Here is a 26,350-nt window from a genome sequence, read left to right on the forward strand (position 1 = left end):
TTCTGCAGATGGAAGCCATTTACTAAGTTAAACATTACAAGAATAAACCCATTTTCTTTGTTTTATCTATTGCCTTCCTGCAATATCCCCCAAGGCTTCAGCAACGTCCCCAGTCGTGTTAGAGCTAACAAAGCAACAAAAAAAAGCACCTAATTTCCCGTCTGGGGACCCTCCAACCGGATGGCATTAACACTGACTTCTCTGGTTTCTGCTAGCCCACTCCCCATTCTCCCTCTCTTTCTCCTTCCCCCCCCCCCATCCCTCTGACTCCTTTCCTCCAGCTCTTCACCCCCTTCCCTCATGTGGTGAATGTCTGCCAAGCTGCATGTCTCCCCTCTGGCGAGCTTTGCTGTACTAACATTGGCTGTGCATTATCTCTCCTGTTAAGGACACTCCCCTTGTGTCTGCACCTATTGTATTTCATTATTGTACCATGAGATTCTGCTAATAAAAGCCATGATTATTGTTTGACCACATCGTCTTTGTCTACTTCATCAACTGGCACTTCACCTCACCATTCACAGAGCCAACATTCCTTCCCTCCCTCATCCACCTATTGACTGTGGGCCTGTGCTCCTCCCTCCTCTACCCCGCCACTATTTTATCCAGGCAAAATCTCACAGGGGAGCCATATACTTTAAGAGCTAAAGTCCATCTATTCTTGCCTATCCAAACACATTCCTAGTGAATCTAATTATTTCAGCTTCTTCAAATCATAAAGAATGGTCATGGGGTCACATGAGTCATGGAAATGGACAGTCAGAGAGTGGTGAATCTGTGGAATTCATTGCCACAGACAGCTGTGGAGGCCTCATCATTGGGTGGAATTAAAGCAGAGTTCACGATCAGTAAGGGTGTTCAAGGTTATGGGGAGAAGGCAGGAGAATGGGGCTGAAAGGAAAAACACATCAGCCCTGGTTTGAATGGTGGAGCAGACTCGATGGGCCAAATGGCCTAATTCTGTTTCATGGTTTTCTGGTCTTATGAAAACAGACTCTACAGCCCATCAAGTCTGTACTGCCCATCAACTTCTCACCTGTGGTAATTTTCAGCACCCAATTCCTAGACCAGTCAGCATTGCCAGATTTGGCTCCTTTGGCACCAAACGGCAGAAATTTGGCACTTTCTCAAATCAGTTGGTGGCAGAAAGCGCCAATTGGCGGTTTTTGAGCATTTTTTTCAACTTTTAAAAAAATTTTTTTTAATCTGGCACATTTCTGGCAAATCTACGCCAGGCCAGAGCGCCTGGAGAAAATTCACATAACCACAGGGAGAATGTGGAAACTCCATAAAGGCAGCACCCAGGCCTCTGGAGCCCTGCGGCAGCAGCTCGACTAAGTTCTCTACTGTCCTCTTAAAGATCAGTTGAACCCAACAAATTCTGGGAGTGTTCCCACCGCAGCAACGTGCATTTTTCTGTAACAGTTCAATTCTATGAAGTACACATTTATATGATGCCCAATCCAGGGCACTTGGTATGTGTTATATTTGACATCTTTCAATGTTGTTTCTATACAAGCACAGAAGTCATTTTCACACACAGCAGGGCTCCACAAATAGCAACATAGCAATAAATGATCCGTTAATCTCATTTGGTAATGTTGCTGAGGAATGCAAGTCTTATCACCACACCAAGGGCAGCGCTCCAGGTCTTCCCCACGAGCCACAAGATCTTTTATATCCCTACTGCAGTACAATGGCCAGATAACTTGCTTCTGTGATATTCATTGAGGGATAAAAATTGACCAAGGAAGCAGGTAGAATTCTCCTGCTCTTCTTCCAGATAGAGCTGTGGAATCTTTAACATCTTCCTGAGGAGGCGCAAACCCTCTGTTTAATCAGAATGCTGATAATGTAGATACGCACTGACATTCTTCCTTGTTGCAGCCAAGTAAGGTGGGGGGGGGGGGCATGATGAGGGGAGCAGTTAGCACAACTGCCCCAATGATCAGGTTTGAATCCAGTGCTGTCTGTAGCGAATCTGTACGTTCTCCCCATGACTGCAAGGGATTCCTCCTATGTTCAAAAGATGAATGGGGTTGGTAGGTTAATTGGTCATGTGCGAGTATTTGGGCGGTATGGGCTGGATGGCTTATCATGCTGTATCTCCAAATTAAACTGGGTACCTGGTGATAAATAAACAACTCCAAAAGTACACATTAAATTGCCTTACAGAAAGAGGGATAAAACACAGAATGTCACAGCACAATACCGGCACTTCGGCCCAAGATGTTGTGCCGACTAATAGAAACCTAATCTTGGCGCCCATTCATACAATATTTTTGTATGATATAATTTCTAACATTTTCTGTGATTTATTGTCCCTTCCTGATACCATTAAGTTTTTCTTTTGGATGAGGATCAGGCGCCTTATGTTTGATGAACACTGATCCAAGACTTTTCAGTTTTGTTTTCTCTTCTTTAGATTAGTACAAGGGGTTTTACTAGAATGAATTTTTTCCTTTGCTTACTTATCTTTGCGTATGGGGAGATGAAAAAACTGTTATTATATACTGATTGTTGTATATTGTAATCTTTTTAATTATGTGTCCTTATTCTCTCTGCCCATTGTATATTAAAATCAATAAAAAGATTAAAAAGAAAGACAGAAACCTACTCCACTCCCTACCTTACAACTATAACCTTGTACTTGTATCCATGTACCTATCTTTCTAATAAATATAAAAGATAATAAATATTCACAATGACAGAAGTGCAAGGATTTAAAAAAAAACCCGGATTTTCAAGGTCTTTTTGTGTTTCCCAGAGTAGTTTATAATTAGGGTAAGTAAGGGGAGGTTCAAGACCCTGATAGCTGTTGGAAACCAACCTAGTGGTGCTTCTTCTCCTCTCATCCAAAGGACGTCACTTCTCTGAAGGTGCAGCGTTCACTCAGTGCAGGACCATCAACCTCGATGTTTGTGTTCAGGTGTCCAGAGTGGGACTTGAGCCCATAAGCAAGAATGCTATCCATTGAGTCAGGGTTTGCAACTCTAGTGCTGAGGAAAGAGACTCCAATCAGAAACCAATATCTATCTCCTGGTCCACCCCGATCAATCTTATTCCTGTTGCCATCTCCTGAACATTTGCACAATGATGTCAATATGGAATGGAAGAGTAGTCTCACAGCACTGGATACCTGGGTTCGATCCTAACCACAGGTACAAGGTCTGCGTGGAGCAAGCACTTTCTCCTTGAAACCACATGGGTTTCCCCAGCTTCCTCCCATATCTCAAAGGTGTTCCAGTTTATTGCCACATGTGCAGTGATAGACATTGTTTTGGGAGCAACTCTGGGGACCTCTCCATTAAAACACAGTGCAAAAGTGCAAATTTAAAGAGAGATCATTTGGTATGGAATAAAGGCAACATAATTTTACTATTTTGGGTAAACAAGGTAAATCATTATTAATGAAGGGCTCAGACCCGAACATCAACTGCTTTTACTTCCTATGGACGTTGCATGACGTGCTGAGTTTCTCCAGCACTTTTGTGTACTGTTACTATTTTGGGGTTTGTTCAGGAGCCTGATAGCAGCAGGAAAGAAACTCTCCTTGAATCTGGTGGTGCATGATACGATACTTGAGATTCTCCTTCCTTATGGGAGGGGGGTGAAAAGCGTGCAGCCAGGATGGGTTATGTCTTTTAACACATCGCAAGGCAGCAAGTTACAGATGGAGTCAAAGATTGGGACGAAGATTCCAAAGATTCACTGCCCTCTGAGTGAAGAAAGGATCTTCTGATCTCTGTTCTGAATGGCCCACCTGCGTTTGAGATGGTAATCTTTCAGTCCAGACATCCCAGCCAAGGGAAAAATCATCTCCATGATTGCAGCAAACACACCGAAACGCTGGAAGAACTCAGCTGGTCTTTTCAGCATCGATAGGAGACAAAGGTATACCGTATTGCCAACGTTTTGGGCCTGAGCCCTTCTTCAAGGAAAAATCAGAGAAGGCAGGAGCAGGTGAGCTCTACGAAAAACCTTCAGCATTTCAGTGTGTTTACTGCAATCACAACATCTGCAGCCGATTGTGTTTCATTCAGTTCAGTTGATCCACTGTGAAATCTCTTCAACGGATGCCTGCCCTGAAGAAGTTCTCTTCAAAGAGAGTTCTGCGGGAGTCTCTCTCACTGCTCCCCATCTGCACTGCCTGGGGCTCTCAAGCACCACGCTGACACTTTCTGATTTTACCTTGAGGAAGGGCTCAGGCCCGAAACATTGGCGATGTATTTTTGTCTCCTAGAGATGCTGAAGAGACCAGCTGAGTTCCTCCCACATTTCGGTGTGTTTACAACAATCATCTCCACTTCAACACCGTCAGACCCCTTGAGAATATTGTTCCTTTCAACGTCATCACCTCTCAATTTTTCAAACGATAGGGGCTGTGGTGCTAAATCTGGCAAAGTGGAGAATTAGTCCATCTCAGGAACAAAGCTGGGTCTCTTTGTTTTCACTCTATTTCAAATTCCATGGGGTCAGATTTGGTTCGAGTCAGAGTTTCACTTTAAGCTGAGGGAAGTTCTCTAGGCCCTTCCAGGGAAAAATTTGGACTGGAGGAGATATTGTTCATCCTGAGTTTTTCCCCTTCAGAACAGAGATTCAAAGAAGGTGAACAAAATCAACCAAGACTCAAAAAACTAATCAGGAACTATCTGTTCCCATCAGCAGAGAGAGAGAGCTGTAAACTAGAGGAGGTGTATAAAGAGACTTCGCATTGATTTAATTCAGCAAAAACAGGGAGAAAAATCAATAAAGTCCACAAGTAAGAGTCCTTAAATGAGCTCCTGATTGAGTTTGTTGCTGAGGAGTCTGATGGTGGAGGGGGAGCAGCTGTTCCTGAACCTGGTGGTGCGAGTCTTGTGGTACCGATACCTCTTTCCTGATGGTAGCAGCAAGAACAGAGCGTGTGTTGGATCCTTGATGATTGTTGTTGCGTTCCAATGGCAATGTTCCCTCTAGATGATCTCGATGGTGGGGAGGGTTTTGCCTGTGGTGTCTTGGGCTGTGTCCACTACTTTTTGCAGGAGTTTACACCGAGGGGCATTGATGTCCTCATACCAGACCGTGATGCAGCCAGTCAGCACACTTTCCATCTGTGGAAATTTGATGTCACACCAAACCCCTGAAGAAGAAGAAGAGGCGCTGATGCCCTTTCTTCACGATCAAAGATTACCAGAAGGTCTTGGGGGTGCCTGCAGATTTAAAAGAGCTCTGCAGATGCAGGAGGAAGTCAGCAGGTCAGGCAGCATCTGTGGAGAGAGAACAGTCTCTATTTCATGTCAGGTCTCGAGAAGATCACTTTAGTTCCCAGGCACTTCTGGAGAGATACTCATCCTAGTGTTCAAATGACAGGCATCCAATATTTGCAGGGAAGGGGAAGAGAAGCGTTAGGGGATGAGAGAGGGCAGAAGGTATGTCTTCCTTAATCCAAAATATTTTAACTTGATGTACCACAAAAACCCCAAACTAACGTAATCCTTCCCCAAGGGCATTAAGCGTAAGTGAGCACAGTGACCTTTGATCTTTTCCTCTGTCTTAAATATTTTAACTTTGGCTAAATCTGTTATTAAAAAAAACCCCCAAAGAAATGATAAAGGGGACCAGATGTGATATTGGTATGGAATTACAGATGTTTTTTTCATTTAGCAAAGATGTTTGTTGAAAGGAAAAAAGGAAACAATTATTTTAAGGAAAATTGATCTTTAACATTCATTCCATAAGTGAAACCCTGAACCTTCCTGCTGCTTCATCATGCAAGACATTCTCACTCCCTCTCCTTCCCTCTTTTGTGGACCCTTTCACACATTCGCTGCTTCTCTCTAGTTCTTCATTCATTTGTCCTGCGAGCTGCAGGAGACTGGCTCAAACTGGCCGGAGGGGTACCAGGTATCAGAACCGGGATGCGGGGAGGTGCTGAAGGGTTCCTGACCATGTTGGAGGTTCGGATCTGGAGCTCGGGTTGCCATTGGTTTGGACTATGTGTCTGGAGTGGCAAATCTACAGACACTTGTTATGACTCGGGGGGGGGGGGGGGTCCTCTTTTGTTTTTCTCTCTCTCTCTGTGTAAGAAGCACTTTGATAATTCCTGCTGGTGGTGAATATGTCTGCCTTAGAGCAGGCAAAAAGAAATTTCATGTAATATGACACGGTCTTATAACTATAAATTGAATCTTGAATCCTTGTATCTCTCACATTACTTCTCATCCTGCCCTCCCTCCCTCTCTCTCCCTCCCTCCCTTATATGTATGTAATCTTTTAAATCAAGGACTTTCTCCACTTTCTCAGAAGGTTGTAAGATTCACTGGAGTATTGCTTCAAAGATAAACATGGCTGTCCTTCCTAGTGACCCAGCCAACCAAACCTGAGCCCAAGAACTTGTGATTCTCTACACCCAAATGTAGCAATCTCCACCATTCCTTCTGCAAGTTAGTAGTGGCCTAAGTTTAAAGGAAGTGGTTGCAGAAATTACATACCCATTGTCTGAATTTTTGGAAAACTCACTAAATTCTGAGAGGTAGCAGAAGATTGTAAAATAATGTTTTTTTTTTGTTTTTTGTTTTTTTTTGTGTGTTTTTTAAATTTTTTATTTTTCACACCATAAATCACATTAGCCATGATATACACTTTTTCTTTTTCACATATACAGTAGATTGTAAAATAATGTTCAAGAAGGTGAGAAGATAGAAGATGGGGAGCAGTGGGCCAATTAGTTCATACCCATTGTTAGCAAAGTTCTAGTCCATAATCAAAGAGGAAACAATCTGCTCTGTGCTTCTTTGAAAGTTATACAATGTTTGATAAATTTGCCTGAATTCTTTAAATAATTCACAAGAGTTGATGGAGGGGGAACCTGTAGATGAAGTGAATTTAGATTTCCAAATGGCACTCGACAACCCTCATAAGAGTCTGTAGTAGACTTCAACAGGGAATTTACCTGAATGCTGCACCTGGCAATTGGAGTCAGGTGACTCAGGCAGTTGGATTTGAAAAGCTCAGACCAGCAGGAAGCTGATTGGGCAATAGAGATCAAGTGACCTGTGACACAGGGTGGTTATTAATTCACTTCAACTCAGTAGTCTCGAGAGTTGGTATTTTTTGACTGGAGTTCTATGCGGTGCCTACAGCAGTGAGTAGAAAGTTTAAAACTAACTTTTTTTTCCCCCTGCAAGTCCAATCCATAAATTAAAAGCTCCTGACATTGAAAGATGTGTGCTAACTTGATTTGAAAACTGGTTATCATCTAAAGTAAGGAGGTGTTTTTCAGGATGTTTGTAGAACTACGTACATGTGTTGTTGTCTTTTTAACTCAGTTCTTTACCAATAAACTTGGCCGAAAAAAAACCTGAATTATCCAAAGGTGCTAAAAATTTGACAAAATGCACACGAACTAAAAAGTAATTTTGAGTCACCAGTAGTTAGAATGTAATGTTCCATGGCCACACATTGAGGCTATTAGAAAAAGCAATATTTAATGTCAGGGTTCCTTTGGGTCACTAACTAGTTGCTCGCAGAAGGAAACTGGCACAGTCAGTGTCACAGACCAGAAGAGTATGGTCAAACAGTGGTTAGAGGCCCCGTACTAACAACCCAGGAATGGCAGCTCAGGTCACACCATAATGCACTTGAGGGACTTGCCTTCTGGGACCCAGTTAGAGGTGGCCACCTTCAGGTTATTGAACCACAGCAACGTGGTTATCTTCTAATTCAACTATAATTTGTTCAAAACCTGTCCATCACTGGCAAAGTTAATCATTAAATGTTCAGTCCCTGGAGAAGATCAGAATTTATTGTCAGGAACGTGTCATGAAATTCAGTGTTTTGTGGCAGAATTATATAGTGCAAATATTGCTGTTTAAAAAAAACTTTTAAAAATAAATAAATTAGTGCAAAAATAAGGGAGGTAGAGTCTATGATTCATTGTCCATTCAGAAATCTGATGGCAGAGGGGAAGAAGCTGGTTTTGTGCTGTTGGGTGTTCATCTTCAGGCTCCTGTACCCTGATGGTAGCAGTGTGAAGGGGGCATGACCTGGCTGGTGAGGATCCTTGAGGATAGAGGCTACTTTCTTAAGACGCTACCTGTTGTAAATATCCTTAAAGGAGTGAAGACCTGTGATGGCACAGGTCAAGTTCACAACTCTGTAGTTTTTTTTTGTCCTGTACATTGACAAGAAAATAGCCAATACCAGACAGTGATGCAACCAGTTAGAATGTTCTCCATGGTACACCTGTAGAAATTCTCAAGAATTTTTGGTGGCATACCAATTTCCTCAAACTCCTTATGAAGGGTAGCTGCTGACGAGCCTTCTTCGTGATTGCAGCTACTTGCAGGTCCCAGCATAGATCCTTAGAGATGTTCAAGTTCTTAACCTTATACTCTGCTGACCCCCTTGATGAGGACTAGTTTGTGCTCCCCTGATTTTCCTTTCTTGAAGTCCACAATTAGCTCCTTGATTTTACAAACGTTGAGTGCAAGATTGTTGTCATGGCACCACTCAACTAGCTGTTTGAGCAGACTCCTGTACACTTCCTGTTAGGTCTGCTTTGTTCATGAATGAGTGAGACAAACACCAGACTGAGTCGAAATCAGGGTTCTTTGTTCTTTATTACCGGATTGTAACACTTGCGACTAACAATGTTAGTCGGAGAATGCATTCTGCCGTTTTCAGCAAAATGATGATTTTTTATACCCTTGGATACGTGCTTAGAACATCATCATATCATTACTTGTCCAATGACTAAAACTGTTGCTATCCTTTCCCTGCTAGCTTCCTGCCTCTCAATCCATCAATGTCTCTCTTATCTTGTAAGTACAAGGATGCATTCACATCTTGTTACAGCCCTGCCCAGGGTAACTCCTTACACATTCCCATCTCATGATGTTTTACCTTACATTCCTCATTGCTGGCTGTGACCATTGTGTGCCATCTTCTTGAACCATAAGTGGTCATTTCAGTGAGGAACTAAGGTTGAACCAGACTGAGAAAGGGCAGAGATCTCCTCCCCATAGGACATGTTAAAGTTGCAATGTTAAAGTATTTACTGGGACTATTTTTAAAATAAACTCCACAACTGATGTGGTAGATTTTGAATTCATGTCCCAAATTAACAGTTCAGGAGTTTAAACACTGCATCAAAATGCCCTTTTAGAACATGGGTCTACCTGGCAGTTCAGAGTGATTTGTACAAGCACTCTCTCATGCCAGGAATGATTGGCTCCTTGTCTGCTGAGAGAATTGGAGACTCATCCAAAAGGAATGAATCTCATAAGTCCTTGGCTTCTGCTGGATGGATGAAGAAATGAATGTAATAAAGGCAAAGGAAGTCAAAATGCGCAGTATGTGTGGAGAGGAAAGGAAAATCAAAATGAAAGCCATTGACCTGAAATGTTCACTGGTTTTCTCTCCCCACAGATGCTGCCTGCCTGCTGTGTAATTTCCAGCAATTTCTGTCTTTTTTTCAGTTTTCCTGCCTCTTCAGTTTTCTTCAGTTTATGGTTTGAAGGCATCAGAACTCGAGTCTCTCTGGGATTGGGAATTCTGAGTATTGACAATTCTCTGACCTCTGATCTCCATGACCCATCTATCCTGAGACCATGCGTCCAAGGGCAAGACCAAGTCAGTAGAACTGTCCAGTACAGATAGAGGAGGAACATAATGATTCTGTGCAGGGCTGCAGGAATTCAGGATACAGGAAGGGATGATTTTCAATCAGGGATTCCATTTCATGAAGGAATTTCAAATATTTGCTTGCAATTGTGTCATCTGGGATTTACTCTGGCATTCCAATCCTTTGAATGAATACTTCTCTTTGTGTCTGAAACAAGCCATAACTGAAAATTCAGAGATTTCTGAATATTGCTTAGTTTATGGATGCATGTGTTGGACACAAATACTCCTTCACCAGTAAATGACTGTTCGCAGATCTTCCATTGAACAGGAGTGTGTGTGTGTGTGTGTGTGTGTGTGTGTGTGTGTGTGTGTGTGTGTGTGTGTGTGTGTGTGTGTGTGTGTGTGTGTGTGTGTGTGTGTGTGTGTGTGTGCGCACGTCTGGTTTTGTGCATGTGTGTTGGTGTGTGTGCGCACATGTGCATAAGCGTTTGGGTGGGCGTATGTGTTTGTCTTTGAAGAAAAGCATGGGAGCACAGAGGTTGGCACTATTTACCCTTCAGATAAAAAAATGATCAAATAATCTGGTCATTGCCATATTTCTGGCTGTGGGATCTTGCTGTGCATAATGTGGGCACTTGTTTCCTACACTGCAACAATTTCTTAAATCTCCAGTTGGTTGTGGCGTTTTTGGACATCTCAAGAAAGGCAAGCTTCCTTGCTGTCTTTTCAAGTTGCAAATTGTGTCTGTGCCCATTCACCATTCACAGAGCCATCCCCCTTCCCCTGTTTGCTGGTATGCCTCCCTCCCTTATCCACCTATTACCTCCTGCCTGTGGGACTCCCCCACCTCCACCATTTTGTTTGGGCGCCCGCCTACATTTTGACCATGCCTTGATGGAGGGCTCAAGCTCGATACATTGGTTATGTCCCTTTATCTTTGCTATATAAAGGACACTCTTTGACCCTCTGAGTTTCTTCAGCTTTTAACTGCATCCACAGTGACTGTAGACTCTCGTGTTTTACTTCTATGCCAACAAAGCCCCTGACTGAAACCCAGCAGATTATACACCCACCTAATGGTTATAAAGGAGAATTGTCTTGGCCTCAGGGAAAACAGGCTCAGTCCTGAACTTGGGTGGGGTTTTGGAGATTTTTTTTCACATGGATTTCCCCAGATGCTCTAGTTTCTTCCCACATCCCAAGGCCGTGCTGCTAAGTTAATTGACTGCTGTAAATTGCCCTAATGAGCAGCCAAAAAGCCAAAGGGGAGTTGATGGGAGATAAAAATGAGGAAAGGGAGAATGGTGGATTGCCTTGCTGGGAGTCAGCATGGATTTGATGGGCTAAAAGGCTTCTTGCTGTTCTATTATTAGTAATTTAACTCGTGACCAGCTGTTCATTGTCAATCAAATCACCCTGACTCTCCTACCTACAATATTTGGTAACCATCTGGTACAAAAATTCAGATAAAGTTTAAAGATAAACTGTATTTTTAATGCATTTTCCCCCAGCAACAACTGGATTTTGTCCTCGATGCTCCAGGGCAATCTGGGAAGGGTCGGTGACCCCTGACAAGTTGACAACTTCCTCAGGTAAAGAAACAATTTCCATTCAGTTGCGATGTTTTACCTGTAAATAAATATCTACTAATTAATACTCTGTGTGATTAAACACTGAGAATTTTGCATTTGATGTTAGCGTGTTGCTTTGAAGTGGGCTTGCACCATTACATTCCCATTATTCCCAGCAGTCATTTTGAATCCATTGGTGGAATTAATCATTATTAGACCCTGTTACTAAAACTGCCAATACATTAACTACTTTATAGCAAAGCTTCAGTAAACTGGTTTGGACCTGCGATCGCCACAGAGACCCCTTACATAACTGTCTGTTAACCCTTTGCCTGCTGATTTACGAGCACTCTGTACACTGAGTGCAATCACAAATCATGGAGAAGTCGAGTCTTGTGACCATTGCCTGGTGAATTTGTCTCTCTTCCCTCTGTTTTAACAATAACTTGCATTTATATTCTCCGTGCTACATTGTAAAAGCTGTCTTGATGCAACGCAGAAATGTATTCGACGTGATCCACAGACCCTGCAGACGTTTAGCATCAACTGTCTTCTTGCAGTTTCCTTCACTGAAGCGTGGATCCTGATTCAGTGTTTAGCTGAGTTGGAAGGCTGAGGGGCTTAAATTCTTCCCCTGGACCATTTTTTAAAAAAGGAAATACCCAGCTCTCATGAAATGTCAACATCGCTCTCACTGATCCTGCCCAATCACCTGCATGCTTCCAGCATTTTATTTCCGGTTTCTTCCCACAGAGATCCATAGATCATTACAGCACAGGAAACAGGTCCTTCAGCCCTTCTAGTCCCTGCCAAACTATTTTTCTGCCTAGTCCCACTGACCTGCATCCATTCTATATCCCTTCCATCCATGTCCCTGTCCAAACTTTTCTTAAATATTAAAATCGAGCCCACATTCACCATTTCATCTGGCAGCTCTCTATGTGAAGAAGTGTCCCTAATGTTCCATCAAAACTTTTCCCCTTTTACTCTTAACCCATGGCCTCTTGGTTTGTGCAGGTATCTCACCTACCCACAGTTGTAAAAGCCTACCTACACTTATTCTGTCTGTCCCCCTCATAATTTTAAATACCTTAATCAAATCTCTCCTTATTCATCTACACTCCAGGGAATAAAGTCCTAATCTGCTTAACCTTGCCCTGTAACTCATTCCCTGAAGTCCAGGCAACATCCTAGTAAATCTTCTCTGAACTCATTTTATCTTATTGATATTTTCCTGTAGTTTGGTGACCAAAACTCCAAATTTGTCCTCACCAATGTCTAGTACAACTTTACCAAAACTTCCTAGCGCTTAGCTCCTATACTCAATACATTGATTTATTAAGGCCAATATGCCAAAAGCTCTCTTTTCAACCTATGACACCACTGGATCCTTGAGTCGGGACTGAAAGTTAGCCAATTGGTGAATTTAAATAGAGGCTCCTGAAGCCCTCACCCTATGAGGTATTTGTTTCTGTTAATGGGAGGGCTGGGGCGACACTGTTTGATCTGTGACACAATAAACTGCAACTTTGAAACAGTGAACTAACTCCAATTCCCTGAGGGTGCTTAAAGACATTATTACTCCGGCTCAAGGTGATTAAAAACAAGAAAAACAAAACAAAAGGTCCATTACAAAATCTGCACCCAAATGCACATAACAAAACATACCATCTAACGTCCAACGTTGAGGTTTTGGTTTCCATGGCAACAGCTCTGCATCGTAAAGTGACAGCAGCTTCTTGCTGGTGGAAACAGAATGGTGCGATGGCAGGAAGGCTGTGAAGAGCAGTGTGGGAAATTGCAGCTATCTATTAAACATTTTGTAGGCCTTCAAGTTGAGAAGAGGAACAGGTTTAAGGCTAGTCTTCTCCTGTGGAAAGTGGAGGGGGTGGGGAGAGCTTACAAGATAGATTAATCGGGGCCTACCTCCAGTCGGGGAGGACCAGAGGGGGGGCTGTTCCAGGTCAGAGTGGGCAGTGCGTGGGGAACTCCACCCCCGTGGGGCTTCCTCCCCACAATGCTCACTCCAGGCAGCATTCCTGTCTCTGAGAGTCATTGGCAAGGTGGCATTCTAGGAGAGCAGGGAACCTGGCCCAGACTGCAGTCACCACCCATTCCCAAAGGGTAGTGCTATCATCAACCCCTTCTGGTGGCGCCTGCAGGGCATTGCCAATTGTCTGTTGACCAGACAGACTGCCCAGGGCACTCGCTTCCCACTGAGAGAGAAGGAAATTATGAACCCCTCGCCCCATGGCTAAGTGTTCGGCCAGCCGCAGGTGGTATCAGTCCCCTAACCCAATTAACTCCTTGGTGGAGTAGTCTCACAGTGACCAAATGTTTGCTCACCTGAGGTCCCCCCATTTTCAGCTACCTTGCCATTTTTGGGGCGTCGGGAGACTTGAGACTGCATGGTCATTGGTCCTTTGAAAGGCTGAGGCATGGAGGGTGGAGGAAGTGTCTCATAGGACTCATAATCATCACCATCCATCTCCACATACCATTCCCCCAACCACATGTTGATCTCCTCCCCCCACTGGACAATGCATCGGAATTTTCCTGGGTCAAGCTGCCAGCCAGACCAGTGAGCTGCTTGCAGCTGCTGTGTTTCAATCAGCTTGGAAGCTGCCTCCATGACTTTAATTTCTAGGTTGGTCACTCACTCTTGGACAGTCGGCACTGCCTCCTGGAGGGCACAACAATTATGCCATTATCTCCCTATCTATCTGGACACCCTGATTACTTAAATCAGACGTGATACCCCACTGGCACCTAAGTAGGGTTATCAGTAACCATAGGGCCCACCACAATTTCCCCTGGCCTCGGGAAACTCTGGTTCCTCCAGGAGGGAGACTACGTGATGCCCTATCTTCACTCATGGGGGTCCAGCCTGTCGATCCAGTCAACAGCAATGCTGCTGAACGGCTGAACCCCTGATGGTTATCAGTCCACCCATGGATTTTCTATTCTGACCCCAGGGTTCTTTTCCTATCTGTGGGTGTGCAGGTACACAACCAACCACACGTGCTCCCAACAGGACACCCACACACACTTGTTAGGATGATCTCCTACATAGTTAGTACTTCATGTGTGTCCAGCCGAATCTCTGAACCCTGTTCACAATGCCAATCGTCGTGTTGGGAAGAGTATCGGGTTCGGTGGGTACACAGAGAGATGAGTCTGGATAAGTATTACAATCACACGTAACTTTAATTAACACACGGGAGGCAAACGGGAAAATGTTAAATGGCATTTGATCACTATTTCACTTAAGCAACAATATAGACATTAACCTTGGACCTAGCTTGGATTCTGACAATACTGAACCCATAATCGACACGCTCACACAATACAAACGGGGACTTTTACATGCACTCGGTTCCCTGTACCAAATGAGATGTGACTCTCTGCAAGAATTGATCTATTGCAAGGTGTAATGCACACCTTGCCCGCAACATTTCCAGTGATGTCCACAGTAGTGACCTGACATGGCACGAGGTCCGGGGCTTGGACCACAAGGCAGAGAGAAAGAATGTGCTGAGTGTTAGTGTTATATACATTGATAATCTATGCTTCTAGCCAATAATGACCCTAGGTGATTTAAATTAGCCAATGACAAGGTGTGCACTAATGGATGGCTGGAGTTCAACCTTGATTGACAGGTGATGTGAGTTACGAATAAGTTTCAGATGGGGAGGATATGTGACAACCCTCAATACACACATTCCCGACAGGCGAGGACGCCATGTTTCCTCCACACACAACAGAAGCCTATCACACTCTGCCTTAAATACAACCAGGCCTCCACAGCTGCCCGTGGTAGCAAATTCCAGAGGTTCACCACTTTCTGCTAAAGAAATTCCTCCATCTCTGTTTTGAATGGGTGCCCTTCAATCCTGAAGTTGTGCCCTCTTATCCTTGACTCCCCTATCATGGGAAACAACTCTGCCACATTTGTCCAGGCCATTCAACACTCGAAATGCAGCTGCCTGGCACTTTCTCATGTGCAGGAGTACATGCTGGGGGTGAACTGAAACAACCATAAAAGTCTTTGTGGACAAGGACGACAGTTTGTGATCCTGCTGCCCCTGGAGATTGAGGGCTGGGCCTGTGTAACAGCTTCTCAAACACCTCATTTGAAGAGGACGTTTGCGTGTGTGTGCTTGAGAACTCAAATCTCCAGATTCAAGGATGTTTTCTTTCCTGTTGTATTAAAGACTCTTGAATCGATCCACACTGACAAGAGATGGTGGCCTTGCACTGTCTGTCATCTTTACTTCTCCATTCCTTGCACTGGTTTTGTCCATTTCCCTCTTCCCTGTAGTATTTGACCACTGTAACACTTCTCCCTCCACTTGTTTATTTATTTATTATTAGCTGATACAGTCAAAGACTGAAAATCCGGACTGCACTGGGATTGGATTAGTCCGGGTTTTCGGATTCTCAGCAGTATTTTTCAAATTCAAATTTGAGGAATAAAGAGATGAACAGGTAAATTTTCATTATTCATTCATTAGTAAATCCAGCACTCTTCATTTATCAAAATGAGCAGTTTTAAAGAAAAATAAAAAATGCCACTGTGCATCTGTGGCCCTGATGCACGCACACAAAGGCCTGTTAAATTTTAAAAGTTTGAGAATTTTTGAAAAGTCCGGATTTTCTGGTGGTTCGGATTTCTGGCATCTGGACCTTTAGACTTCTACTGTATATGAGTTGACTTTCCTGGATACCTCGCACAACAAAGCTTTTACTGCATTTCAGTACACGTGATAGTGATAATAAAACAATTCCATTAAATTTTTATGAATAAAGAATAGTTTTGAAATAAAAACAATCAGTGAAAAGCCGAGCACTGAAAACTGAGCCTCACGACTTTTGAGTGGACAAGGTGAAGGTCAGCTTGGAGACACGATCCTTGCTCTCGGTTTCTTTCCCTCTGTTTGGCAAGGTACTGGGTGGACCCAAAAACTCCAACCTCTGACAGCGATGGAGGAAATGTGCAAAACATCAGCATTTGGTGCATGAATGATTTCAGAATAAACATTAGACCTTCTAAAGTAAATTGCAAATGGAGGTGCTCTGACCAACTCCCCACCAATGTCCACCAGTGGGATCTAACCTGAGGTGAATCATTTTAATGCCCATGGATCCAATTTCTTTCTCTTAAGTCACCAATACAACCTTTTTGAAGTTTGGGGCTACCTGTATCCCCAGGAATGTGTCAATGTTTGCAAATGGTGCCTAGGAATGTATCTGGATCCCAAAGGATATTCCTTGGCAGTGGATTGCTGTTTTCAAGGAATTTCTGGGATTGCTTCAGTGTTTGCAGAAATTAGAGAATGTGATAGCGTTTGTAAAGCAGCAAGGAGTCTTCAGATTTGCTTCGAAGAACATCAGGTTTTTTTTTAAGGGAATCTGTCAGTCCATCTGAATTGAATGATATTCCCAGGAATGTGCCAGTATTTACAAGAGATCCCAGGAATGCGTTAGTGCTTTACTGTATTTATGGGAGATTCTCTGGAGTGTGTCGGTATGTTTGGGCAGCCCAGCATTGTGTCAGTATCAGAGAGGAACTGAGAAATGTTTCTACATTTACAGGGGATTCCAGGAGCAGGGAGTTCTGGGAGTGGGTCAGTGTTCGCAGTAGATTGTGGGAAAGTGTTAGCGTTTGTAGAAAATCTCAGGAGGGTATCAGTTTCAAAGGGTCAAGTGGAGAGTGTAACCTGAGAATGTGTCAATAGTTACATTCCATTAAAGTGGAATTATGAATGTGTTAGTATTGACAGAGAGAGCAGGGAATGCAAATTATGAAGAACTGCGAGTTATTTGACCAGACAATCTGTTCTTTTATGAAAAATAATTAGTATGGGTTGACATTCCTGGATAACACGCAAAACAAAGCTTTTCACTGAATCTTGGCACATGGACAATAAACAATTCAATTTGGTATACGTGACAATAACCAATTCAGTTCAATATAGCTCAGAATAACAGTTACTAAAGTAATAATTAACACCAAATCACATGTATGCAGATAGTCCCTAGAAATGCTGGAATCTTGGTGTGAAAACTGCTGGCAATTCCCGAAGTAAAGGTCACACATTTTGAAACTCCCACAAAACCCCAAAAGAACTAAACAGAAGCACAAGACATTCCAAGCTATTGACTGCATTTAATTTAAATGAAAGATGCAGCACATAACAGGCCCTCCCAGCCCACAAGTTCTTGCAACCCAAATACACCCATGTGACCAATCCCCATATATTTTTGGAATATGAGAGGAAACCAGTGCACCCAGAGGAGACCCACATGGTCATGGGGAGGACAGACAAACTCCTTACAGACAGCGCTGGATTCGAACCCCCGTCGCTGACGCCATAACAGCGTTGCATAGCCGCTACGCTAACCGTGCGGCCCACCGGCTGCATTCTTCATAGACAACTAATACTCATGAACCTGTTCCATTAATAATTTTGATAATAGTTCAAAGTTTAATCAGTTCAAGTGTTTTTTGCATATTTTTAATATTTGTGGATAAAAGAGACACGTAGCAGGTTTTCTGAGAGACAGTGAAAATCTTTGCCATCCAAGCATCGCATTAAGTCACCTCTCTCAAGCACAATTTAAAATTTTTAATTCATCAAAAACTATCCAGTAAAAACAAAATTGAAGTAAACACTGCAGAAACCATGATTGAAGTAAATGCACAATGCTGGTTAAACAGTGTACTTTCTTTCTCTTTGGCTTGGCTTCGCAGACAAAGATTTATGGAGGGGGTAAAAGTCCACGTCAGCTCCAGGCTCGTTTGTGGCTGACAAGTCCGATGCGGGACAGGCAGACACGGTTGCAGCGGCTGCAGGGGAAAATTGGTTGGTTGGGGTTGGGTGTTGGGTTTTTCCTCCTTTGCCTTTTGTCAATGAGGTGGGCTCTGCGGTCTTCTTCAAAGGAGGTTGCTGCCCGCCAAACTGTGAGGCGCCAAGATGCACGGTTTGAGGCGATATCAGCCCACTGGCGGTGGTCAATGTGGCAGGCACCAAGAGATTTCTTTAGGCAGTCCTTGTACCTTTTCTTTGGTGCACCTCTGTCACGGTGGCCAGTGGAGAACTCGCCATATAACACGATCTTGGGAAGGCGATGGTCCTCCATTCTGGAGACGTGACCCATCCAGCGCAGCTGGATCTTCAGCAGCATGGACTCGATGCTGTCGACCTCTGCCATCTCGAGTACTTCGACGTTAGGGATGAAAGCGCTCCAATGGATGTTGAGGATGGAGCGGAGACAACGCTGGTGGAAGCGTTCTAGGAGCCGTAGGTGATGCCGGTAGAGGACCCATGATTCGGAGCCGAACAGGAGTGTGGGTATGACAACGGCTCTGTATACGCTTATCTTTGTGAGATTTTTCAGTTGGTTGTTTTTCCAGACTCTTTTGTGTAGTCTTCCAAAGGCGCTATTTGCCTTGGCGAGTCTGTTGTCTATCTCATTGTCGATCCTTGCATCTGATGAAATGGTGCAGCCGAGATAGGTAAACTGGTTGACCGTTTTGAGTTTTGTGTGCCCAATGGAGATGTGGGGGGGCTGGTAGTCATGGTGGGGAGCTGGCTGATGGAGGACCTCAGTTTTCTTCAGGCTGACTTCCAGGCCAAACATTTTGGCAGTTTCCGCAAAGCAGGACGTCAAGCGCTGAAGAGCTGGCTCTGAATGGGCAACTAAAGCGGCATCGTCTGCAAAGAGTAGTTCACGGACAAGTTTGTACTTTATATAGCAAAGATAAAGATACATAACCAAGATTCCAGCCTTGAGCCCTTTGTAGGCAGGTGACTCAACAAAATGGTGGGAGAGAAGGGGCAGGGGGAGGAGCACCGGCCCACAGGCAGGAGCTAATAGGTGGATAAGAGAGGGAGGGCAAACCAGTAAATAAAGGGGGGTGGGTTTGGCTCTGGGAATCTAGAGGGAGAGATGGAGGAAAGAAGACAGAGGGATGAGGAAGAGAGGGAGACAGGGAGTGGGCTAGCAGAAACCGGAGGTCGATGGTCAAACTGGGTTCTAGCATTTTAATATACAGTAGAAGTCCTAAAATCTGGACTGCTTGAGTCAGTCCGGATTCTGACTTAAATTAAAATTTAAGGAGGAATAAAGTAGAGATGAACAGGTAAATTTTGATAGTTTATTCATTCACAAATACAGCCTGCTTCATTTATCAAAACGAGCAGTTTTAAGAAAAATAATCACTTGTCTAAAATGTAGACATAAAACTTTTTCACTACAAAAAGAGAGTAATGCTTGAAATTATGATTAAAAATGAACATTGTAAAAGAAAAATACGGTATATAAATGAATTTCTTTGTGATAAGATTACCTGTAGTAATTGTGGTCACTTTTTAAAAATGTTATTTTTAAATTTCAACATCCAGCATGGTAACAGGCCATTTTGGCCCATGAATCCACGCTGCCCAATTTACACCCAATTAACCTACACCTCCGGTATGTTTCAAATGGTGGGAGAAAACCAGAACCCCCGGGGAAAACCCATGCAGGGGGAACGTACAAACTTTTTACAGATGGCACAGGATATGAACCCCAGACCTGATCACTGGTACTGTAAAGGCGTTGCACTAATCGCTACTCCAACCATGCCGCCCTGAATCTGTGGTGCCTACGCATGTACACACACACACACACACACACACACACACACACACACACACACACACACACACACACACACACACACACACACACACACACACACACACACACACACACACACAAAAGACCGCTAAAATTTGTGTGTTTTTGAAAAGTCCAGAATCTCGGGTGGTCTGGATTTATGGCATCTGGATTTTTGGACTTCTGCCATAACGGACATGCCATTCCACCTTGTTTGATACATCTAAGTCTGAGTTGGTCAAAGTTTCTTTCATAAATGTCTGTGGGTGGAGTTTGCCCTTCCCTCCTCTCCCCCTCCCCAACCAGTCACAAGTGTGTATTTACATCTCCAATGGGAAAATTGGAACTAAATTCTTCAATAAAGGAGGATTGAGCATGTTAGTGAGATGGCAATTTACACCTGCAAGGAAATTCTGACTCTTGAGAGCAGTGGTTTTTAAACTGCCCGCTAAACTCGCATTCCACCAATAACAATAGGTGCTCTGTGATTGGTAAGGGATTACTTAAAGTGAGTGGGAAGGGAAGGTTGAGAATCACTGCTCTAGACCCAATTGTTACTGAAATATTTTACTTGAGAAAAATTGTCATGGGCCCATTTCTTTTGGAGTTATGAAACGCTGTAAATAACGAGTCAATTTGGTACGATTAAAACAGTGGTTTTCAAACCTTTTACTTTCCACTCACATACCACTTTACTCTTTCTCTTTGGCTTGGCTTCGCGGACGAAGATTTATGGAGGGGTAAATGTCCACGTCAGCTGCAGGCTCGTTTGTGGCTGACAAGTCCGCACATGCCTGTCCGATGCGGGACAGGTTGCAGCGGTTGCAGGGGAAAATTGGTTGGTTGGGGTTGGGTGTTGGGTTTTTCCTCCTTTGTCTTTTGTCAGTGAGGTGGGCCCTGCGGTCTTCTTCAAAGGAGGTTGCTGCCTGCCCAACTGTGAGGCGCCAAGATGCACGGTTTGAGGCGATATCAGCCCGCTGACGGTGGTCAATTTGGCAGGCACCAAGAGATTTCTTTAGGCAGTCCTTGTACCTCTTCTTTGGTGCACCTCTGACACGATGGCCAGTGGAGAGCTCGCCATATAACACGATCTTGGGAAGGCTAATCCCTTACTAATCACAGAGCATCTATAGCATAGGGATTGTTTAAGGTGGAATGTGAATTGGGGGGGGGGGGGGGTGCAGTTTGAAAACCACTGCTTTAGACCAAGGTACCCATTTAAAAACAAACATTTGCACTTTAAGACAGAACTGAGATGAGTTGTTTGCTCGCAGAGGTTTTCAGTTTTTGGAGCTCTTCCTCAGGGGTCAGTGGAAGGAAGCTGAGTCTTTAACTGTGAATAAGGTAGAGGGAGATGTATCGTTGACAAGCACAGAGCAAAAGGTTACAGATGAGAATGTGGGAAGGGTGCAGTTGGATTTGCCCTGGTCTTGCTGAATGTCAGAACAGGCTCAAGGGGTCAAGTAAATGATGCCTGTTCCTAATTTGCATACTCGTGAGGTTATAAAGAAGTGGTCTTCTCTACATCAGAGAGACTGGTCGCAGACCGGGAGATCGCTTCGTTGAAAACCTCAGCTCTGTCCGCTGCAATAGCATGAATCTAGCAGTGGCACCCATTTCTTTTCCCATCTTGCTCCCTTGCTGTCATGTCTGTCCATGGTCTCATGCACTGCCAGACTGAAACCACTCACTAATGGAGGAACCTTGTATTCTATCCAACCGGATGGCATTAGCATTAACTTCTCCAATTTCCATTAAGAAACCCCCCTTCTTCCCTGTCTCTTTCCCCATAGTTCTGTCTGTCTCTATCCCCTTTCACACTTGCCAGAGATCCCAGGAATCGAATGCCAATTGGCCTTTAAAGTGGCAAGTGTGAAAGCAAAACCTGCTCAACGCTGGGGTCAGATGACGTATTCTCACGCTGGGGATTGACGGCCTCAACTCCTAGATCAATCCCTGGCGTCTGCAGTCGCCAGCGTTGAGATCAGGTAAGTGTGAAACAGGCAATCACTTCTCCCTTTTGAGTGCCGTGTCATGCAGGCACTTCCGATTAAAGGTAGAACAGACCAAACGCCAGGGATAGAACCTTGCAAGCGTTCAGTGTCCCGGTTAGGAGTGGTCTAGTGTGAAAGGCCAAACCCCCATTCCTATCCCGGGACACTGAACGACCGATTTACTGGGATTCAATTGTGAAAGGGGCTTCCGCCCCTCGCTTCCCTAGAGCCAAACTCGATTCTCACCTTTCCTCTTATTATATCCAATTAACACCTTTTGTTAGTTGGCCACAACTCCTCCCTCCCATTTTCTCCCCTTTCTCTCTAAACTTCAGCTTTTTGCTAACACCTTGAAGAAGGGCTCCAGCATTTCTGTGAGTTCCTAGGTTATGAGGAAGGTCCTGAATCAATGGGAAAGTGAAGTTGGGCTGGGCTGATGTGCCCAACAAGGCTGCCAATAGCAAGACGCAGGAAAAGTAGGGTCTAGAATTGGAGGAGTGCTCAAATCTCAGTGGAGAAAGTGCAAGACCATGGAGGAAGTGGGGAAAAAAAAGTATAAAGAGCCTGAAGTGGAGGGAGAAGGTGAGGAAAGAGGTGATATTGAAACAAGCTGGGTGTTGGAAGTCTTTGGAACCCAAGTAATGTGTTTGCTTAAGGCTTAAGTGATAATGAGATAGACAACAGACTCGCCAAGGCAAATAGCGCCTTTGGAAGACTACACAAAAGAGTCTGGAAAAACAACCAACTGAAAAACCTCACAAAGATAAGCATATACAGAGCTGTTGTCATACCCACACTCCTGTTCGGCTCCGAATCATGGGTCCTCTACCGGCACCACCTACGGCTCCTAGAACGCTTCCACCAGCGTTGTCTCCGCTCCATCCTCAACATCCATTGGAGCGCTTACATCTCTAACGTCGAAGTACTCGAGATGGCAGAGGTCGACAGCATCGAGTCCACGCTGCTGAAGATCCAGCTGCGCTGGATGGGTCACGTCTCCAGAATGGAGGACCATCGCCTTCCCAAGATCGTGTTAAATGGTGAGCTCTCCACTGGCCACCGTGACAGAGGTGCACCAAAGAAAAGGTACAAGGACTGCCTAAAGAAATCTCTTGGTGCCTGCCACATTGACCACCGCCAGTGGGCTGATAACGCCTCAAACCGTGCATCTTGGCGCCTCACAGTTTGGCGGGCAGCAACCTCCTTTGAAGAAGACCGCAGAGCCCACCTCACTGATAAAAGGCAAAGGAGGAAAAACCCAACACCCAACCCCAACCAACCAATTTTCCCCTGCAACCGCTGCAATCGTGTCTGCCTGTCCCGCATCGGACTTGTCAGCCACAAACGAGCCTGCAGCTGACGTGGACTTTTTACCCCCTCCATAAATCTTCGTCCGCGAAGCCAAGCCAAAGAAGAAGTGATAACTTAAGCCGTGCATCTTGGCGCCTCACAGTTCGGCAGTCTTCTGACCACCGAGTCCACCTCACTGGCAAAAGACAAAGGAGGAAAAACCCAACACCCAACCCCAACGCACCAATTTTCCCTTGCAACCGTGCCTGCCTGTCCCGCATCGGACTTGTCAGTCACCAACGAGCCTGCAGCAGACGCGAACATACCCCTCCATAAATCTTCATCCGCGAAGCCAAGCCAAAGTACTGCCAGGCAGGAATCATGTCATGGAATTTTTACTAATAACCCTTAGTTTAAAATGCCTATTGCATGTTGTACGTAATGATGCGTACAGGAATATAAGGCTGACACTTTAGTTCACTGGGTTTGTTTGCTTTGCAAGATGAATACTTACATTACAATGGAATCTGTCAAGACTATTAGTGGATTAGGAGCCAATCGAGCTCTCTGCCTATTAGCAGCTGAGACCAGAATTCTCCGCATAAATGACAATGAAATTAAATGATTTAAAGTCTCCACACAGCTTGCTTGGAGGAACCGTCCCCCACCCTCAGCTCCACCAGTCCAACTAAAACAGAAGCCGTGCATTAAAGCATAATGACTCCAAGATTTCAAACCTCTGTGTATGTGCTGTCGGCAATACTCTTGACAGCAGGATAAACGAAAGGGAAAATGACAGCAGGTAGCTTGAATGTTCATGGATGGAAGTGGATTCTCATCAGAAGGCTGATTATTCAGGTGATTGCTGCTGTCTGCATTATTACACATTAACCCCTCACTGAGATTGGAGCTTGGCTGTTTTCAGAGACAAACATTTGAGGTTTCTTTGCCTGCAGAAGATGTGGAACTGAAAGGTTAGCGTAGGGGGGTGGGGGGGAAATCTACACAATTACCTTAATGCTGTTAATGGGGTTAGAATCCAATGCTGTCTGTAAGGAATTTGTACGTTTTCCTTGTGTCTGTGTGGGTTTTCCCCGGGGACACTGGTTTCTCCCCACCGTTCTAAGACCACCGGGAATATAGGGCGGGTGTAGGGTGTAATTGGGTGGCACAGACATCATGGGCCGAAATGGCCTGTTACTGTGATGTATGTCTAAATTTAAACATAGGACAGTACGGGAACAGGTCCTTTGGCCTACGATGTCTGTGCCAACCATGATGCCAAATGAAACAAATCCCCTCTGCCCTCCATTCCCGGTCTGTTCACATGCCTGCCTGTTGCAGCGTCTATTATCATCGAATCTGCTTCCAGTGCCCACTCTGTCAGCACGTTCCCATCACCCAGCATTTTTGGGGTAAAAAGAGCTTGCCTCCCTTTCACTTTCTTTAAACATTCCCTCTCTTGCCTTAAAGCATTTCACATTTCCACCCTGAGAGAAAGATTCTGACGTTCTAACCTAGCCATTATCAATCTTTTATTGTCTGTGGCCCCCTTGGATCTCTCGTGAAAGTTTATCACAAGATCACAAAATACAGGAGCCCATCAGCCCATCGAGTCCGCTGCGCCATTTTAATCATGAGTTGATCCATCCTCCCACTCAACCCTTTCCACAGCCACCTGTGGTAACAAGTTCCACAGCCTCACGACCCTCTGACATTTTTTGATGCCCTTTTATGCTGAAGTTGTGCCCCATTGTCCTAGAATCCCCTTCCATGGGAAACATCCTTGCCATATTTACTCTGTCCATGCCTTTCAGCATTCGAAATGCCTCTGATGAGGTAACTCTCATCCTTCAGTAATCCAACAAGTCCAGTCCAAAAGTTGATAATCGTTCCTATCGTTTCTCCAACGCCAGCATGTCTTTTCTCAAATATGGTGCCCAAAACTCTACACAGTACTTCAAGTGAGATCTCACAAGTGCTTTGCAACATTACATCCCTGCTCTTGTATGATGTCCCTCTAGAAATGAACGACGGCATTGCATTTGCCTTCTTCACCATTGTCTCAACCTGGACGTCCACCTGCATGAGGACTCCCAAGTCCCCTTGCACCTTGGAATTTTGAATGTTCTCCCCATTTAAATAATAGTTTTATGGACCATCTTCCTTGTGAAGCAGTTACATTTTGGTTTCTTCCATACTTCTTTCCTACCGACTTCATAAAGAAAAACATTAAAAATTCTTATGCAACGTGAGGTGAAAGGAAAACTAGGCTTTTTTTCTTCAAAGTGCTGTGGCCCCCATCGGGACTCCACTGAGAAAGAGTGTACTAACCTATCTGTGCCTCCCACAAGTTTATAAACCTGACAGATTGTCCCTCGGCCCCCTGACGCTCCAGAGAAAACAATCCAAGTTTGCCCAACATCTTTTTACAGTTAACACACTCCAGTCCAGGCAACTTCTTGGTGGATCTCTGCACCCTTTCCAAAGCCTCCACATTCTTCCTGGTAAAGGAGTGCACAGTCCTGGTGCTTTTAATTCTGTAGCTGGGCCTTGTAGTAGCAATAAAGGTGGGTGTGTTCCCCTGAGATTATTTCCATTTGTTTGGTCCCTCTGGGAGCCAACTCGAGGGGAACGCTGATCACGGAATGGAGAGGATGCACTTAACTAAATAATTTAAAAAATCAGTGTTAACTTTACATCCTTGTTTTCAATTCTCAAGGGTAAAAGGTTCCTCTGCATCATTTTGTGGGGTGACCAAAATATCCTACCCACACTAGTCCCACCTGCCTGCATTTGGCCTATGTCCCTCTAAACCTATCCTACCCAATAATCCATCCAATAAAAAAAACATTACAATAGTACTGCCACATCCCATCTTCCGTCTGGCAGCCCGTTCAACACATCCACCCACAGTTCAATACTGTGTAAAAATGTTACCCCTCAGGCTCCTGTTAAATCTCTTCCCCCTTACCCTAAACCTAGGCCCTCTGGTTACCGATTCTCCTACTCTAGTCAAAAGTCTCTGCACATTCACCTGATCTATTCCTGTCATGATTTCGGATCTGGTCATTATTTATCCCTGAGCTAATATCCACAAATAGATTAATTCTCCAGTCCTCTACATCTCTTTCCTCTAGTGCTATAAATCCCAAGATGTAGTTCCTTGATCAACTCTGATTATAATCACTCCTCGAGTAGATGCTGGACCTATAGTTGCCA

General features: G+C 44.3%; 1 long non-coding RNA gene across 1 annotated transcript in view; it reads left to right on the top strand.

The window, feature by feature from the left end:
• Positions 1-26,350, top strand: part of LOC138749378 (uncharacterized) — a 144,494-nt gene that overhangs the window by 90,172 nt on the left and 27,972 nt on the right. Inside the window, exon 3 of the long non-coding RNA XR_011348590.1 lies at positions 11,121-11,201. This is a non-coding gene — a long non-coding RNA (uncharacterized lncRNA). The remainder of the gene's footprint in view (positions 1-11,120; positions 11,202-26,350) is intronic.

This window comes from Narcine bancroftii, chromosome 14 (genome assembly GCF_036971445.1).
Source record: "Narcine bancroftii isolate sNarBan1 chromosome 14, sNarBan1.hap1, whole genome shotgun sequence".
Classification (NCBI taxonomy): domain Eukaryota; kingdom Metazoa; phylum Chordata; class Chondrichthyes; order Torpediniformes; family Narcinidae; genus Narcine; species Narcine bancroftii.